We start from the raw sequence: 20,182 nt of genomic DNA on the forward strand, positions 1-20,182 counted from the left end.
GATAGAGGATAGGATAGGATAGAGGATAGGATAGGATAGAGGATAGGATAGGATAGAGGATAGGATATAATAGAGGATAGGATTAGTAAGAGCATAGGATAGGATAGAGGATAGGATATAATAGAGGATAGGATTAGTAAGAGCATAGGATAGGATAGAGGATAGGATAGGATAGAGGATAGAATAGGATAGAGGACCGGATAGGAGAGAGGATAGGATAGGATAGAGGATAGGATAGGATAGAGGATAGGATAGGATAGAGGATAGGATAGGATAGAGGATAGGATAGGATAGAGGATAAGATTGGATAGAGGATAGTATAGGATAGAGGATAGGATATAATAGAGGATAGGACAGGATAGAGGATAGGATACGATAGAGGATACGATAGTATAGATTATAGGATAGGATAGTGGATAGGATATGATAGAGGATAGGATTAGTAAGAGCATAGGATAGGATAGAGGATAGGATAGGATAGAGGATAGGATAGGATAGAGGATAGGATAGGATAGAGGATAGGATAGGATAGAGGATAGGATAGGATAGAGGATAGGATAGGATAGAGGATAGGATAGGATAGAGGATAGGATATAATAGAGGATAGGATTAGTAAGAGCATAGGATAGGATAGAGGATAGGATAGCATAGAGGATAGGATAGGATAGAGGATAGAATAGGATAGAGGATCGGATAGGAGAGAGGATAGGATAGGATAGAGGATAGGATAGGATAGAGGATAGGATAGGATAGAGGGTAGGATAGGATAGAGGATAGGATGGGATAGAGGATAGGATATAATATAGGATAGGATTAGTAAGAGCATAGGATAGGATAGAGGATAGGATAGCATAGAGGATAGGATAGGATAGAGGATAGGATAGGACAGAGGATAAGATTGGATAGAGGATAGGATAGGATAGAGGATAGGATAGGATAGAGGATCGGATAGGAGAGAGGATAGGATAGGATAGAGGATAGGATAGGATAGAGGATAGGATAGACGATAGGATATAATAGAGGATAGGATTAGTAAGAGCATAGGATAGGATAGAGGATAGGATAGCATAGAGGATAGGATAGGATAGAGGATAGGATAGGATAGAGGATCAGATAGGAGAGAGGATAGGATAGGATAGAGGATAGGATAGGATAGAGGATAGGATAGGATAGGGGATATGATAGGATAGAGGATAGGATAGGATAGAGGATAGGATAGGATAGAGGATAGGATAGGATAGAGGATAGGATAGGATAGAGGATAGGATAGCATAGAGGATAGAATAGGATAGAGGATAGGATAGGACAGACGATAAGATTGGATAGAGGATAGGATATAATAGAGGATAGGATTAGTAAGAGGATAGGATATAATAGAGGATAGGATTAGTAAGAGCATAGGATAGGATAGAGGATAGGATAGCATAGAGGATAGGATAGGATAGAGGATAGAATAGGATAGAGGATCGGATAGGAGAGAGGATAGGATAGGATAGAGGATAGGATAGGATAGAGGATAGGATAGGATAGAGGATAGGATAGGATAGAGGATAGGATAGGATAGAGGATAGGATAGGATAGAGGATAGGATAGGATAGAGGATAGGATAGGATAGAGGATAGGATATAATAGAGGATAGGATTAGTAAGAGCATAGGATAGGATAGAGGATAGGATAGCATAGAGGATAGGATAGGATAGAGGATAGAATAGGATAGAGGATCGGATAGGAGAGAGGATAGGATAGGATAGAGGATAGGATAGGATAGAGGATAGGATAGGATAGGGGATATGATAGGATAGAGGATAGGATAGGATAGAGGATAGGATAGGATAGAGGATAGGATAGGATAGAGGATAGGATAGGATAGAGGATAGGATAGCATAGAGGATAGAATAGGATAGAGGATAGGATAGGACAGAGGATAAGATTGGATAGAGGATAGGATAGGATAGAAGATAGGATAGGATAGAGGATAGGATAGGATAGAGGATAGGATAGGATAGAGGATAGGATAGGATAGAGGATAGGATAGGATAGAGGATAGGATAGGATAGGTGATAAGATAGGATAGAGGACAGGATAGGATAGAGGATATGATTGGATAGAGGATCGGATAGGATAGAGGATAGGATAGAGGAAATGATAGGATAGAGGATAGGATACGATAGAACATACGATATTATAGAAAAAAGGATACGATAGAGGATAGGATAGGATAGAGGATAGGATATGGGATTGCCTAGGATAGAGGATAGGATAGGATACTGGATGGGATAGGAGAGAGCATACGATAGAGGATAGGATAGGATACATGGTATTATAGGGTAGAGGATAGGATAGGGTAGAGGATAGGATAGGGGATTGGATAGGATAGAGGATAGTATATGATAGAGGATAGGATAGGATAGAGTATAGGATTATATTGAGTATAGGATAGGATAGAGGATAGGATAGGATTGAGGATAGGATAGAGGATTGGATAGGATAGAAGATAGGATACGATAGAGGATAGGATATGATAGAGGATAGGATAGGATATGAGATTGAATAGGATAGAGGATAGGATAGGATAGAGGATAGGTTACGATAGAAGATACGATATTATAGAGGAAAGGATACGATAGAGAACAGGATAGGATGAAGGATAGGATAGAGGATAGGATACGACAAGAGGATAGGACAGGATAGAGGATAGGATACGATTGAGGATAGGATAGGATAGAGGATATGATAGGATAGAGAAGAGGATAGGATAGAGGATAGGATAGGATTGAGGATAGGATAGAGGATAGGCTAGGATAGAGGATTGGATAGGATAGAGGATTGGATAGGAAAGAGGATAAGAAAGGGGAATGATAAGATAGAGATTAGGATAGGATAGAGGATATTATAGGACGGAGGATAGGATAGGATAGAGATTAGGATAGGATAGAGGATATTATAGGATAGAGTATGGGATAGGATTGAGGATAGAATAGGATAGAGGATATTATAAGATAGAGGATAGGATAGGATTGAGGATTGGATAGGAATGAGGATAGGATAGGATGGAGGATAGGATAGGATGGAGGATAGGATAGGATAGGATTGAGGATAGGATAGGATAGAGGATAGGATGGGATAGAGGATATTATGGGATAGAGGATAAGTTAGGTTTGAGGATATGATAGGATAGAGGATAGGGTAGGTGATTGATAGGATAGAGATTAGGATGGGATAGAGGATATTATAGGATAGAGGATAGGATAGGATAGAGTATAGGATTATATTGAGTATAGGATAGGATAGAGGATAGGATAGGATTGAGGATAGGATAGAGGATTGGATAGGATAGAAGATAGGATACGATAGAGGATAGGATATGATAGAGGATAGGATAGGATATGAGATTGAATAGGATAGAGGATAGGATAGGATAGAGGATAGGTTACGATAGAAGATACGATATTATAGAGGAAAGGATACGATAGAGAACAGGATAGGATGGAGGATAGGATATGGGATTGCCTAGGATAGAGGATAGGATAGGATACTGGATGGGATAGGAGAGAGCATACGATAGAGGATAGGATAGGATAGGATAGAGAATAGGATAGGATACATGGTATTATAGGGTAGAGGATAGGATAGGGTAGAGGATAGGATAGGGGATTGGATAGGATAGAGGATAGTATATGATAGAGGATAGGATAGGATAGAGTATAGGATTATATTGAGTATAGGATAGGATAGAGGATAGGATAGGATTGAGGATAGGATAGAGGATTGGATAGGATAGAAGATAGGATACGATAGAGGATAGGATATGATAGAGGATAGGATAGGATATGAGATTGAATAGGATAGAGGATAGGATAGGATAGAGGATAGGTTACGATAGAAGATACGATATTATAGAGGAAAGGATACGATAGAGAACAGGATAGGATGGAGGATAGGATAGAGGATAGGATACGACAAGAGGATGCGCGTCTGGGGCTGCATCCGCGCAGCGGCCGCAGACGGCGCCGGGGGCCCGGACCTCCCAGGGAGGGGACTCTGCAGAGCCCATGTTAGAGTAGGTACTTTTAATCCTACTCCGGTTCTGCAGGCGAACCTCAACCACTCGCGCGCGGCACAGGACCTGTTTGTCCAAGCCGTGCGCGAGTGGGCGGCTGGGCTGGCAGTTGCGGCGGAGCCGTACGCAATCCCCGAACACCCCTTCTGGGTGGGGGACGAGATCGGCTCCGTAGTAATAGTGGCGGGAAGCCGCCCCGGGTCCCCGTCGGTCTCCCTTCTGGAGCGGGGCGAGGGATTCGTGGCGGTGCAATGGGGGGACATCGCGGTTGTCGGGATCTACATCTCGCCGAGCTGTGGCCTCGATCAATTTCGGGGGTTCCTGGGCGGGCTGAACAGCTGCATCACGCGGTGCAGCGCCCGCCCGGTTCTCGTTTTGGGAGACTTCAATGCCCACGCGGTATCGTGGGGGAGTCCCAGGACGACCACTAGGGGTAGCGAGGTGTTAACCTGGGCGGCCGGCCTGGATCTTCGGTTGATTAACCGGGGATCCACGCCGACGTGCGTGCGTCCGCAGGGGGTCTCGATTGTCGACCTGACATGGGGGACTCCCTCGGCCGTGCGCCGGGTGTCGGGATGGAGGGTGGCCGAGGAGATAGAGATTGCGTCAGACCATACGCCCATCGTCATGGACGTGTGGCCCACCCTCCACGCGCGGGATTCCCGGCCGGGCCGGGGCGACCGACGGCCGCGATGGGCCTTGAAGCGGCTGGACGCGGACGCGTTCGGGGCCGCGGTAGCCGCGGCGACATGGACGGGGCCGGCCCTGTCCGAGCTGGCGCCTGCGCAAGGGGCGAGGCGGCTGCGGGAGGTAATGACGGCGGTGTGCGACACCGCCATGCCCCGCAGCCGGTTCGCCCCCAGGAGGGCGGCGTACTGGTGGTCCGCCGGCATTGCGGAGCTCCGGCGTGCCTGCAATGCCGCGCGGCGTCGGTACGGCCGAGCGCGTAGGAGGCGCGACGACGAGGAGGCGACGGCGAGGCTCGGCGGGGAGTACCGAGCCGCGCTCGGGGTTCTCCGCAGGGCTATCGCGCGGGCCAAGGCCGACGCGTGGTCGGAGCTCGTCGGCACGGTGGACTCCGATCCATGGGGGCGCCCGTACAAGCTTGTCATGAACAAGCTGCGCGCGTGGGCGCCTCCGGTGACGGAGTCGATGGACCCCCACCTGCTCGAGGGAGTGGTGGCGTCCCTCTTCCCGCGAGAGGGGGGACAACTGCGCCGCTCCCATTGGGAACAGGAGCCTCTCTCCTGGTCCGCAGAGTGGGAGGTGTCGGCCGGCGAGCTGGGTGAGGCGATGGCCAGGGCGCGGCGGGTGGGCCGCAAGGCCCCGGGCCCGGACGGGGTGCCGGGCCGCGCGTTGGTCTTGGCCCTGGAGGGGGGACTCGCCGCCGAACTCCGGCAGCTGTATAACGGCTGTCTGAGGGAGGGGGTGTTCCCCACGGAGTGGAAGTCGGGCAGGTTGGTCCTCCTTCCGAAGGGGGGCAAGTCCCGGGACTCGCCCTCAGGGTACCGGCCAATTTGTCTGCTGGACGAGGCGGGGAAGTTGTTCGAGCGCGTACTCGTTGGACGCCTCGTCCGGCACCTGTCGGCGGGAGGGGTCCCCGATCTGAGCGGGGTTCAATTCGGCTTCCGGGAGGGTCTCTCCACCGTCGACGCTATTCGGCGGGTGAGAGCTCTCTCGGAGGCCTGTACGAGGGGGGGCGGTGTTGCGTTGGCGATATCCTTGGATATCGCTAACGCGTTCAACACCGTCCCCTGGGATCGGATAATGGAGGCCCTGGTCTTCCACCGGGTGCCTCTGTATCTCAGAAGGGTGATCGGGAGCTATCTCTCCGACAGGGGTATAGAGTATCCCGGCCGGTACGGGATGGTGCGCAGGGGCGTCGTGCGCGGGGTTCCGCAGGGCTCGGTGTTGGGCCCGTTGCTGTGGAATCTTGCGTACGATCGCGTCCTGCGGGAGGAGATGCCTCCCGGGGTCAGCCTGACGTGTTACGCCGACGACACGCTGGTATTGGCCACCGGGAGGTATGCGAAGGAGGCCATCTGCCTGGCGGAGCGCGGCGCGTGGTGCGCGGTGCGCGCGATCCGGTCGCTGGGCCTAGAGGTGTCCGTCGAGAAAACCAGGGCCATGTGGTTTCTCCGCTCGGCCCGGTTGGCGGCGCCTCCCCAGTGCTGGATCTGCGTGGGGGAGGGGATGGTCAAGGTCGGGTCCCAGATGCGGTACCTGGGACTCGAGCTTGACGGCCGGTGGCGTTTTGACCGCCACATTGAGTCGCTGGCGCCCCGGGCGGAGAGGGCGACCGCTGCGCTCGGTCGCCTTCTCCCGAATCTCGGGGGACCCTGTGGACGGGTGCGTCGTCTGTTCGCGGTGGTGGTGCGAGTTTTGGTCCTGTACGGAGCCCCTGTATGGGCGCACGATGTCTTGGCTAGGGGGCGCAGTGGCGGCACACGGTCGCTGCTGCGTCGCATCGAGCGCAGGCTGGCCATAGGCATCGTGCGGGGGTACCGCACCATTTCATACGCGACGGCGATGGTGATGTCGGGGCTGATCCCCCTCGAGCTGGAGGCCCGCGTGTTGGCGGATGTGCATACGCACTCCAGGGAACTCCGGCTCCGGGGGGTGGCCCCGGATCAGGCGCGGCTCATGGTGGATGAGCTCAGGCGACATGCTCGGCGGCACGCAGCCCGGGAGTGGCGCGATAGCCTTCCCGGGACGAGGGAGGGCGAGAGGCGGGCCGTTCGGGCAATCCTCCCGGTGTTCGATCAATGGAACAGGGGATGGATGGGGCATAGGGTCTCCTACCGTGTGACGCAGGTGATGAGCGGGCACGGGTGCTTCGGCGACTACCTGTGTCGCATCGGGAGGGAGACCGAGGAGGCGTGTCACCACTGCGGCGAGCCGCGGGACACGGCGCAACACACTCTGGAGGAGTGTCCGGCATGGGGGGGAGAGCGCCGTGCCCTGCGGCGCGCGGTGGGCCACGACCTCTCGCTCCCGGCTGTCGTCGCTGCGGCAGCCGGTGGCGAGGAGGCGTGGAGGGGGTTCGCTTCCTTCTGCGAGCGGGTTATGCTGCGGAAGGAGGCTGCGGAACGGGATCGGGAGCGTAGTCACGATCCCGGCCGTAGGGGGGGGAGGCGGCGCAGGGTACGCCCCGGGGGCGTACCCCCGTTGCGACGCCTCTGACGCGAGCGGGGACGCCCTTGATGATCTCGAGGCGGGGGATCGGATATCCCCTTACACTCGGTCACCAACGGCGTCCCCGGAGGCCGCCGGGCACCTCGGGCGGGGGCCCGGATGCTCATCGGGCGGCCTAACAGGGGGGGAAGGCGCCACGTCGTCCGTTGCGTGGTGCCTTCGGATAGAGTAGGTACGGGAGGGGGCCGCGTCCCCCCCCCCTGGGTGGTATGCTAAGGCGGGGGCACACCGGATTGACATGCGCGCGCAGAGCACGGGTGCCCCCAGGAGTCTAGGGACGGACGGGGAGGAGTTAGTGGGTATACTCGGCGTTGCACCAACCAGCCGAGGAGTCCCACATAACCCGGACCACCCCCCCCGGGGGGGATTCGGGTATCCGTAACGAGATTACCTCCTCGGAAAAAAAAAAAAAAAAAAATAGGATACGACAAGAGGATAGGACAGGATAGAGGATAGGATAGGATTGAGGATAGGATAGGATAGAGGATATGATAGGATAGAGAAGAGGATAGGATAGAGGATAGGATAGGATTGACGATAGGATAGAGGATAGGATAGGATAGGATAGAGGATATTATAGGATAGAGGATAGGATAGAATTGAGGATAGGATTGGATAGAGGATAGGATAGGATAGAGGATTGGATAGGATAGAGGATTGGATAGGAAAGAGGATAAGAAAGGGGAATGATAAGATAGAGATTAGGATAGGATAGAGGATATTATAGGACGGAGGATAGGATAGGATAGAGATTAGGATAGGATAGAGGATATTATAGGATAGAGTATGGGATAGGATTGAGGATAGAATAGGATAGAGGATATTATAAGATAGAGGATAGGATAGGATTGAGGATTGGATAGGAATGAGGATAGGATAGGATGGAGGATAGGATAGGATGGAGGATAGGATAGGATAGGATTGAGGATAGGATAGGATAGAGGATAGGATGGGATAGAGGATATTATGGGATAGAGGATAAGTTAGGTTTGAGGATATGATAGGATAGAGGATAGGGTAGGGGATTGATAGGATAGAGATTAGGATGGGATAGAGGATATTATAGGATAGAGGATAGGATAGGATAGGATAGAGGATATTATAGGATAGAGGATAGGATAGAATTGAGGATAGGATTGGATAGAGGATAGGATATAATAGTGGATTGGATAGGAAAGAGGATAAGAAAGGGGAATGATAGGATAGAGATTAGGATAGGATAGAGGATATTATAGGATATAGGATAGGATAGTATAGTGGATAGGATACGATAGAGGATATTATAGGATAGAGGATAGGATAGGATTGAGGATAGGATTGGATAGTGGATAGCATAGGATAGAGCATACGATAGAGGATAGGATAGGATAGGATAGAGAATAGGATAGGGTACATGGTATTATAGGATAGAGGATAGGATAGGATAGAGGATAGGATACGGGATTCGATAGGATAGCGGATAGGATAGAGGATAGGATAGGATAGAGGATAGGATAGGATAGATTATAGGTTACGATAGAACATACGATATTATGGAGGAAAGGATAGGATAGAGAACAGGATAGGATGGAGGACAGGATAGAGGATAGGATAGGATAGAGGATAGGATAGGATTGAGGATAGGATAGGATAGAGGATATGATAGGATAACGAACAGGATAGCATAGAGGATAGGATAGGATTCAGGATAGGATAGGTTTGAGGATAGGATAGGATAGAGGATAGGATAGGATAGAGGATAGGATAGGATAGAGGATAGCATAGGATAGAGGATTGGATTGGATAGAGGATAGGATAGGATAGAGGATAGGATTGGATAGAGGATAGGATATGAAAGAGGATAGGATATGATAGAGGATAGGATAGGATTGAGGATAGGATATGGGATTGGATAGGATAGAGGATAGGATAGGATAGAGCATACGATAGAGGATAGGATAGGATAGAGGATAGCATAGGATAGAGGATTGGATTGGATTTGGGATAGGATAGGGGATTGGACAGGATAGAGGATAGGATATGATAGAGGATAGGATAGGATAGAGGATAGGTTAGGATTGAGGATAGGATAGGATTGAGGAGAGGATAGGATTTGGGATAGGATAGGTGATTGGACAGGATAGAGGATAGGATATGATAGAGGATAGGATAGGATAGAGCATACGATAGAGGATAGGATAGGATAGGATAGAGAATAGGATAGGATACATTGTATTATAGGGTAGAGGATAGGATAGGGGATTGGATAGGATAGAGTATAGGATAGGATAGAGAATAGGATAGGATACATTGTATTATAGGGTAGAGGATAGGATAGGGGATTGGATAGGATAGAGTATAGGATAGGATAGAGGATAGGATAGGATAGAGGATAGGATATGATAGAGGATAGGATATGATAGAGGATAGGATAGGATTGAGGATAGGATAGGATAGTGGATAGGATAGGATAGTGGATAGGATAGGATACAGCATACGAAAGAGGATAGGATAGGATAGGATAGAGAATAGGATAGGATACATGATATTATAGGGTAGAGGATAGGATAGGATAGAGGATAGGATAGGGGATTGGATAGGATAGAGGATAGGATATTATAGAGGATAGGATAGGGGATTGGATAGGATAGAGGATAGGATAGGATAGATCATACGATAGAGGATAGGATAGGATAGAGGATAGGATAGGATAGATGATAGAATAGGATAGAGGATAGGATAGGATTGAGGATAGGATAGGATAGAGGATAGGATAGGATAGAGGATAGGATAGGATTGAGGAGAGGAGAGGATAGAGGATAGGATATGGTAGAGGATAGGATAGGATAGAGGATAGGATAGGATTGAGGATATTATAGGATAGTGTATATGATTGGATAGAGGATAGGATATGATAGAGGATAGGATATGATAGAGGATAGGATAGGATTGAGGATAGGATAGGATAGTGGATAGAATAGGATAGTGGATAGGATAGGATACAGCATACGAAAGAGGATAGGATAGGATAGGATAGAGAATAGGATAGGATACATGGTATTATAGGGTAGAGGATAGGATAGGGGATTGGATAGGATAGAGGATAGGATAGGATAGAGGATAGGATATGGGATTGGATAGGATAGAGGATAGGATAGGATAGAGCATACGATAGAGGATAGGATAGGATAGAGGATAGCATAGGATAGAGGATTGGATTGGATTTGGGATAGGATAGGGGATTGGACAGGATAGAGGATAGGATATGATAGAGGATAGGATAGGATAGAGGATAGGTTAGGATTGAGGATAGGATAGGATTGAGGAGAGGATAGGATTTGGGATAGGATAGGTGATTGGACAGGATAGAGGATAGGATAGGATAGAGGATAGGATAGGATAGAGCATACGATAGAGGATAGGATAGGATAGGATAGAGAATAGGATAGGATACATTGTATTATAGGGTAGAGGATAGGATAGGGGATTGGATAGGATAGAGTATAGGATAGGATAGAGAATAGGATAGGATACATTGTATTATAGGGTAGAGGATAGTATAGGGGATTGGATAGGATAGAGTATAGGATAGGATAGAGGATAGGATAGGATAGAGGATAGGATATGATAGAGGATAGGATATGATAGAGGATAGGATAGGATTGAGGATAGGATAGGATAGTGGATAGGATAGGATAGTGGATAGGATAGGATACAGCATACGAAAGAGGATAGGATAGGATAGGATAGAGAATAGGATAGGATACATGATATTATAGGGTAGAGGATAGGATAGGATAGAGGATAGGATAGGGGATTGGATAGGATAGAGGATAGGATATTATAGAGGATAGGATAGGGGATTGGATAGGATAGAGGATAGGATAGGATAGATCATACGATAGAGGATAGGATAGGATAGAGGATAGGATAGGATAGATGATAGAATACGATAGAGGATAGGATAGGATTGAGGATAGGATAGGATTGAGGAGAGGAGAGGATAGAGGATAGGATATGGTAGAGGATAGGATAGGATAGAGGATAGGATAGAGGATAGGATAGAGGATAGGATAGAGGATCGGATAGAGGATAGGATAGGATAGGATAGAGGATATTATAGGATAGAGGATAGGATAGGATAGAGGATAGGATAGGATAGAGGATAGGATAGGATAGAGGATAGGATAGGATAGAGGATAGGATAGGATAGAGGATAGGATAGGATAGAGGATAGGATAGGATAGAGGATAGGATATAATAGAGGATAGGATTAGTAAGAGCATAGGATAGGATAGAGGATAGGATAGCATAGAGGATAGGATAGCATAGAGGATAGGATAGGTTAGAGGATAGAATAGGGTAGAGGATCGGATAGGAGAGAGGATAGGATAGGATAGAGGATAGGATAGGATAGAGGATAGGATAGGATAGAGGGTAGGATAGGATAGAGGATAGGATAGGATAGAGGATAGGATATAATAGAGGATAGGATTAGTAAGAGCATAGGATAGGATAGAGGATAGGATAGCATAGAGGATAGGATAGGATAGAGGATAGGATAGGACAGAGGATAAGATTGGATAGAGGATAGGATAGGATAGAGGATAGGATAGACGAAAGGATAGGATCGATGATGGGATAGGATAGAGGATAGGATAGGATAGAGGATAGGATTGGATAGAGCATAAGATAGAGGATAGGATAGGATAGGATACATGGTATTATAGGGTAGAGTATAGGATAGGATAGAGAATAGGATAGGATAGAGAATAGGATAGGATAGAGGATAGGATTGGATAGAGGATAGGATAGAGGAAAGGATAGGATTGAGGATGGGAGAGGATAGAGGATAGGATATGATAGAGAATAGGATAGGATAGAGGATAGGATAGGATGGAGGATAGGATAGAGGATTGGATAGGATAGAGGATAGGATACGATAGAGGATAGGATAGGATAGAGGATAAGATTGGATAGAGGATAGTATAGGATAGAGGATAGGATAGGATAGAGGACAGGACAGGATAGAGGATAGGATACGATAGAGGATACGATAGGATAGATTATAGGATAGGATAGAGTATAGGATATGATAGAGGATAGGATTAGTAAGAGCATAGGATAGGATAGAGGATAGGATAGCATAGAGGATAGGATACATGGTATTATAGGGTAGAGGATAGGATAGGAAAGAGAATAGGATAGGATAGAGAATAGGATAGGATAGAGGATAGGATAGGATAGAGGATAGGATAGAGTATAGGATAGGATAGAGGATAAGATAGAGGATAGGATAGGATAGAGGATAGGATATAATAGAGGATAGGATTAGTAAGAGCATAGGATAGGATAGAGGATAGGATAGCATAGAGGATAGGATAGGATAGAGGATAGGATAGGACAGAGGATAAGATTGGATAGAGGATAGGATAGGATAGGTCATAAGATAGGATAGAGGACAGGATAGGATAGAGGATAGGATAGGATAGAGGATAGGATAGGATAGAGGATAGGATAGGATAGAGGATAAGATTGGATAGAGGATAGTATAGGATAGAGGATAGGATAGGATAGAGGACAGGACAGGATAGAGGATAGGATACGATAGGATAGATAATAGGATAGGATAGAGTATAGGATATGATAGAGGATAGGATTAGTAAGAGCATAGGATAGGATAGAGGATAGGATAGCAAAGAGGATAGGATAGAGGATAGGATAGGATACAGGATAGGATATGATAGAGGATCGGATGGGATAGAGGATAGGATAGGGTAGAGGATAGGATAGAGGAAAGGATAGGATAGAGGATAGGATACGATAGAACATACGATATTATAGAAAAAAGGATACGATAGAGGATAGGATAGGATAGAGGATACGATATGGGATTGCCTAGGATAGAGGATAGGATAGGATAGAGGATCGGAGAGGATAGAGGATAGGATAGGATAGAGGATAAGATAAGTAAGAGGATAGGATAGGATAGAGAATAGGGTAGTCCAAAGGATAGGATTGATGATGGGATAGGATAGAGGATAGGATAGGATAGAGGATACGATAGGATAGATTATAGGATAGGATAGAGGATAAGATTGGATAGATTATACGATACGATAGAGGATAGGATAGGATAGAGGATAGGATAGGATAGAGGATAGGATAGGATAGAGGATAGGATAGGATAGAGGATAGGATAGGATAGAGGATAGGATAGGATAGAGGATAGGATAGGATAGAGGATAGGATAGGATAGAGAATAGGATAGGGGATTGATAGGATAGAGATTAGGATAGGATAGAGGATATTATAGGATAGAGGATAGGATAGGATAGAGGATAGGATAGGATAGAGGATAGGTTAGGATAGAGGATAGAATATGATAGAGGATAGGATAGGATAGTGGATAGCATAGGATAGAGCATACGATAGAGGATAGGATAGGATAGTGGATAGCATAGGATAGAGCATACGATAGAGGATAGGATAGGATAGGATAGAGAATAGGATAGGGTACATGGTATTATAGGATAGAGGATAGGATAGGATAGAGGATAGGATAGGGGATTCGATAGGATAGAGGATAGGATAGAGGATAGGATAGGATAGAGGATAGGATAGGATAGATTATAGGTTACGATAGAACATACGATATTATGGAGGAAAGGATAGGATAGAGAACAGGATAGGATGGAGGACAGGATAGAGGATAGGATAGGATAGACTATAGGATAGGGTTGAGGATAGGATAGGATAGAGGATATGATATTATAAAGAACAGGATAGCATAGAGGATAGGATAGGATGCAGGATAGGATAGGTTTGAGGATAGGATAGGATAGAGGATAGGATAGGATAGAGGATAGGATAGGATAGAGGATAGCATAGGATAGAGGATTGGATTGGATAGAGGATAGGATAGGATAGAGGATATGATTGGATAGAGGATAGGATATGATAGAGCATAGGATATGATAGAGGATAGGATAGGATTGAGGATAGGATAGGATAGTGGATAGAATAGGATAGTGGATAGGATAGGATACAGCATACGAAAGAGGATAGGATAGGATAGGATAGAGAATAGGATAGGATACATGGTATTATAGGGTAGAGGATAGGATAGGGGATTGGATAGGATAGAGGATAGGATAGGATAGGATAGAGGATAGGATAGAGGATAGGATAGGATTGAGGATAGGATAGGTTTGAGGATAGGATAGGATAGAGGATAGGATAGGATAGATGATAGGATAGGATAGAGGATAGGATAGGATAGAGGATAGTATAGGATAGGGGATACTATAGGATAGAGGATAGGATAAGATTGAGGATAGGATTGGATAGAGGATATGATAGGATAGGGATAGGATAGGATAGGATTGAGGATAGGATAGGATAGAGGATAGGATAGGATAGGATTGAGGATAGGATAGGATTGAGGATAGGATAGGATAGAGGATAGGATAGAGGATTGGATAATATAGAGGATAGGATACGATAGAGGATAGGATATGATAGAGGATAGGATAGAGGATTGGATAGGATAGAAGATAGGATACGATATATTATAGGATATGATAGAGGATAGGATAGGATATGAGAGTGAATATTATAGAGGATAGGATAGGATAGAGGATAGGTTACGATAGAAGATACGATATTATAGAGGAAAGGATAGGATAGAGAACAGGATAGGATGGAGGATAGGATAGAGGATAGGATACGATAAGAGGATAGGATAGGATAGAGGATAGCATAGGATTGAGGATAGGATAGGATAGAGGATAGGATAATATAGAATATAGGATTGGATTGAGGATAGGGTAGGATAGAGGATAGAATAGGATAGAGGATAGGATTGGATAGACAATAGGATAGAGGATAGGATAGAGGATAGGATAGGATAGAGGATATTATAGTATAGAGGATAGGATAGAGGATATTATAGTATAGAGGATAGGATAGAATTGAGGATAGGATAGGATAGGATAGAGGATAGGGTAGGATAGAGGATAGGATAGGATAGGTGATAAGATAGGATAGAGGACAGGATAGGATAGAGGATAGGATTGGATAGAGGATCGGATAGGATAGAGGATAGGATAGGATAGAGGATAGGATAGAGGAAAGGATAGGATAGAGGATAGGATACGATAGAACATACGATATTATAGAAAAAAGGATACGATAAGAGGATAGGATAGGATAGAGGATAAGATTGGATAGATTATACGATACGATAGAGGATAGGATAGGATAGAGGATAGGATAGGATAGAGGATAGGATCGGATAGAGGATAGGATAGGATAGAGGATAGGATAGGATAGAGGATAGGATAGGATAGAGGATAGGATTGGATAGAGGATAGCATAGGATAGAGGATAGGATAGGATAGAGGATAGGATAGGATAGAGGATAGGATAGGATAGAGGATAGGATAGGATAGAGGATAGGATAGGATAGAGGATTGGATTGGATAGAGGATAGGATAGGATAGAGGATATGATTGGATAGAGGATAGGATATGATAGAGCATAGGATATGATAGAGGATAGGATAGGATTGAGGATAGGATAGGATAGTGGATAGAATAGGATAGTGGATAGGATAGGATACAGCATACGAAAGAGGATAGGATAGGATAGGATAGAGAATAGGATAGGATACATGGTATTATAGGGTAGAGGATAGGATAGGGGATTGGATAGGATAGAGGATAGGATAGGATAGGATAGAGGATAGGATAGAGGATAGGATAGGATTGAGGATAGGATAGGTTTGAGGATAGGATAGGATAGAGGATAGGATAGGATAGATGATAGGATAGGATAGAGGATAGGATAGGATAGAGGATAGTATAGGATAGGGGATACTATAGGATAGAGGATAGGATAAGATTGAGGATAGGATAGGATAGAGGATAGGATCGGATAGAGGATAGGATAGGATAGAGGATAGGATAGGATAGAGGATAGGATAGGATAGAGGATAGGATTGGATAGAGGATAGCATAGGATAGAGGATAGGATAGGATAGAGGATAGGATAGGATAGAGGATAGGATAGGATAGAGGATAGGATAGGATAGAGGATAGGATAGGATAGAGGATTGGATTGGATAGAGGATAGGATAGGATAGAGGATATGATTGGATAGAGGATAGGATATGATAGAGCATAGGATATGATAGAGGATAGGATAGGATTGAGGATAGGATAGGATAGTGGATAGAATAGGATAGTGGATAGGATAGGATACAGCATACGAAAGAGGATAGGATAGGATAGGATAGAGAATAGGATAGGATACATGGTATTATAGGGTAGAGGATAGGATAGGGGATTGGATAGGATAGAGGATAGGATAGGATAGGATAGAGGATAGGATAGAGGATAGGATAGGATTGAGGATAGGATAGGTTTGAGGATAGGATAGGATAGAGGATAGGATAGGATAGATGATAGGATAGGATAGAGGATAGGATAGGATAGAGGATAGTATAGGATAGGGGATACTATAGGATAGAGGATAGGATAAGATTGAGGATAGGATTGGATAGAGGATATGATAGGATAGGGATAGGATAGGATAGGATTGAGGATAGGATAGGATAGAGGATAGGATAGGATAGGATTGAGGATAGGATAGGATTGAGGATAGGATAGGATAGAGGATAGGATAGAGGATTGGATAATATAGAGGATAGGATACGATAGAGGATAGGATATGATAGAGGATAGGATAGAGGATTGGATAGGATAGAAGATAGGATACGATATATTATAGGATATGATAGAGGATAGGATAGGATATGAGATTGAATATTATAGAGGATAGGATAGGATAGAGGATAGGTTACGATAGAAGATACGATATTATAGAGGAAAGGATAGGATAGAGAACAGGATAGGATGGAGGATAGGATAGAGGATAGGATACGATAAGAGGATAGGATAGGATAGAGGATAGGATAGGATAGAGGATAGGATTGGATAGAGGATAGCATAGGATAGAGGATAGGATAGGATAGAGGATAGGATAGGATAGAGGATAGGATAGGATAGAGGATAGGATAGGATAGAGGATAGGATAGGATAGAGGATTGGATTGGATAGAGGATAGGATAGGATAGAGGATATGATTGGATAGAGGATAGGATATGATAGAGCATAGGATATGATAGAGGATAGGATAGGATTGAGGATAGGATAGGATAGTGGATAGAATAGGATAGTGGATAGGATAGGATACAGCATACGAAAGAGGATAGGATAGGATAGGATAGAGAATAGGATAGGATACATGGTATTATAGGGTAGAGGATAGGATAGGGGATTGGATAGGATAGAGGATAGGATAGGATAGGATAGAGGATAGGATAGAGGATAGGATAGGATTGAGGATAGGATAGGTTTGAGGATAGGATAGGATAGAGGATAGGATAGGATAGATGATAGGATAGGATAGAGGATAGGATAGGATAGAGGATAGTATAGGATAGGGGATACTATAGGATAGAGGATAGGATAAGATTGAGGATAGGATTGGATAGAGGATATGATAGGATAGGGATAGGATAGGATAGGATTGAGGATAGGATAGGATAGAGGATAGGATAGGATAGGATTGAGGATAGGATAGGATTGAGGATAGGATAGGATAGAGGATAGGATAGAGGATTGGATAATATAGAGGATAGGATACGATAGAGGATAGGATATGATAGAGGATAGGATAGAGGATTGGATAGGATAGAAGATAGGATACGATATATTATAGGATATGATAGAGGATAGGATAGGATATGAGAGTGAATATTATAGAGGATAGGATAGGATAGAGGATAGGTTACGATAGAAGATACGATATTATAGAGGAAAGGATAGGATAGAGAACAGGATAGGATGGAGGATAGGATAGAGGATAGGATACGATAAGAGGATAGGATAGGATAGAGGATAGCATAGGATTGAGGATAGGATAGGATAGAGGATAGGATAATATAGAATATAGGATTGGATTGAGGATAGGGTAGGATAGAGGATAGAATAGGATAGAGGATAGGATTGGATAGACAATAGGATAGAGGATAGGATAGAGGATAGGATAGGATAGAGGATATTATAGTATAGAGGATAGGATAGAGGATATTATAGTATAGAGGATAGGATAGAATTGAGGATAGGATAGGATAGGATAGAGGATAGGGTAGGATAGAGGATAGGATAGGATAGGTGATAAGATAGGATAGAGGACAGGATAGGATAGAGGATAGGATTGGATAGAGGATCGGATAGGATAGAGGATAGGATAGGATAGAGGATAGGATAGAGGAAAGGATAGGATAGAGGATAGGATACGATAGAACATACGATATTATAGAAAAAAGGATACGATAAGAGGATAGGATAGGATAGAGGATAAGATTGGATAGATTATACGATACGATAGAGGATAGGATAGGATAGAGGATAGGATAGGATAGAGGATAGGATCGGATAGAGGATAGGATAGGATAGAGGATAGGATAGGATAGAGGATAGGATAGGATAGAGGATAGGATTGGATAGAGGATAGCATAGGATAGAGGATAGGATAGGATAGAGGATAGGATAGGATAGAGGATAGGATAGGATAGAGGATAGGATAGGATAGAGGATAGGATAGGATAGAGGATTGGATTGGATAGAGGATAGGATAGGATAGAGGATATGATTGGATAGAGGATAGGATATGATAGAGCATAGGATATGATAGAGGATAGGATAGGATTGAGGATAGGATAGGATAGTGGATAGAATAGGATAGTGGATAGGATAGGATACAGCATACGAAAGAGGATAGGATAGGATAGGATAGAGAATAGGATAGGATACATGGTATTATAGGGTAGAGGATAGGATAGGGGATTGGATAGGATAGAGGATAGGATAGGATAGGATAGAGGATAGGATAGAGGATAGGATAGGATTGAGGATAGGATAGGTTTGAGGATAGGATAGGATAGAGGATAGGATAGGATAGATGATAGGATAGGATAGAGGATAGGATAGGATAGAGGATAGTATAGGATAGGGGATACTATAGGATAGAGGATAGGATAAGATTGAGGATAGGATTGGATAGAGGATATGATAGGATAGGGATAGGATAGGATAGGATTGAGGATAGGATAGGATAGAGGATAGGATAGGATAGGATTGAGGATAGGATAGGATTGAGGATAGGATAGGATAGAGGATAGGATAGAGGATTGGATAATATAGAGGATAGGATAGGATAGAGCATAGGATAGGATAGAGGATAGGATAGGATAGGATAGAGGATAGGATAGGATAGGATAGAGGATAGGATAGGATAGAGGATAGGATATGATAGAGGATAGGATAGGATTGAGGATAGGATAGGATAGTTGATAGGATAGGATAGAGCATAAGATAGAGGATAGGATAGGATAGGATAGGATAGAGGATAGGATAGACGAAAGGATAGGATTGATGATGGGATAGGATAGGATAGAGGATAGGATTGGATAGAGGATAGGATAGGATAGAGGATAGGATAGGATAGAGGATAGGATAAGTAAGAGGATAGGATAGGATAGAGGATAGGATAGGATAGAGGATAGGATAGAGTATAGGATAGGATAGAGGATAAGATAGAGGATAGGATAGGATAGAGGATAGGATATAATAGAGGATAGGATTAGTAAGAGCATAGGATAGGATAGAGGATAGGATAGCATAGAGGATAGGATAGGATAGAGGATAGGATAGGACAGAGGATAAGATTGGATAGAGGATAGGATAGGATAGAGGATAGGATAGGATAGAAGATAGGATAGGATAGAGGATAGGATATAATAGAGGATAGGATTAGTAAAAGCATAGGATAGGATAGAGGATAGGATAGCATAGAGGATAGGATAGGGTAGAGGATAGG

Source organism: Halictus rubicundus, unplaced genomic scaffold (assembly GCF_050948215.1).
Source record: "Halictus rubicundus isolate RS-2024b unplaced genomic scaffold, iyHalRubi1_principal scaffold0161, whole genome shotgun sequence".
Lineage (NCBI taxonomy): Eukaryota > Metazoa > Arthropoda > Insecta > Hymenoptera > Halictidae > Halictus > Halictus rubicundus.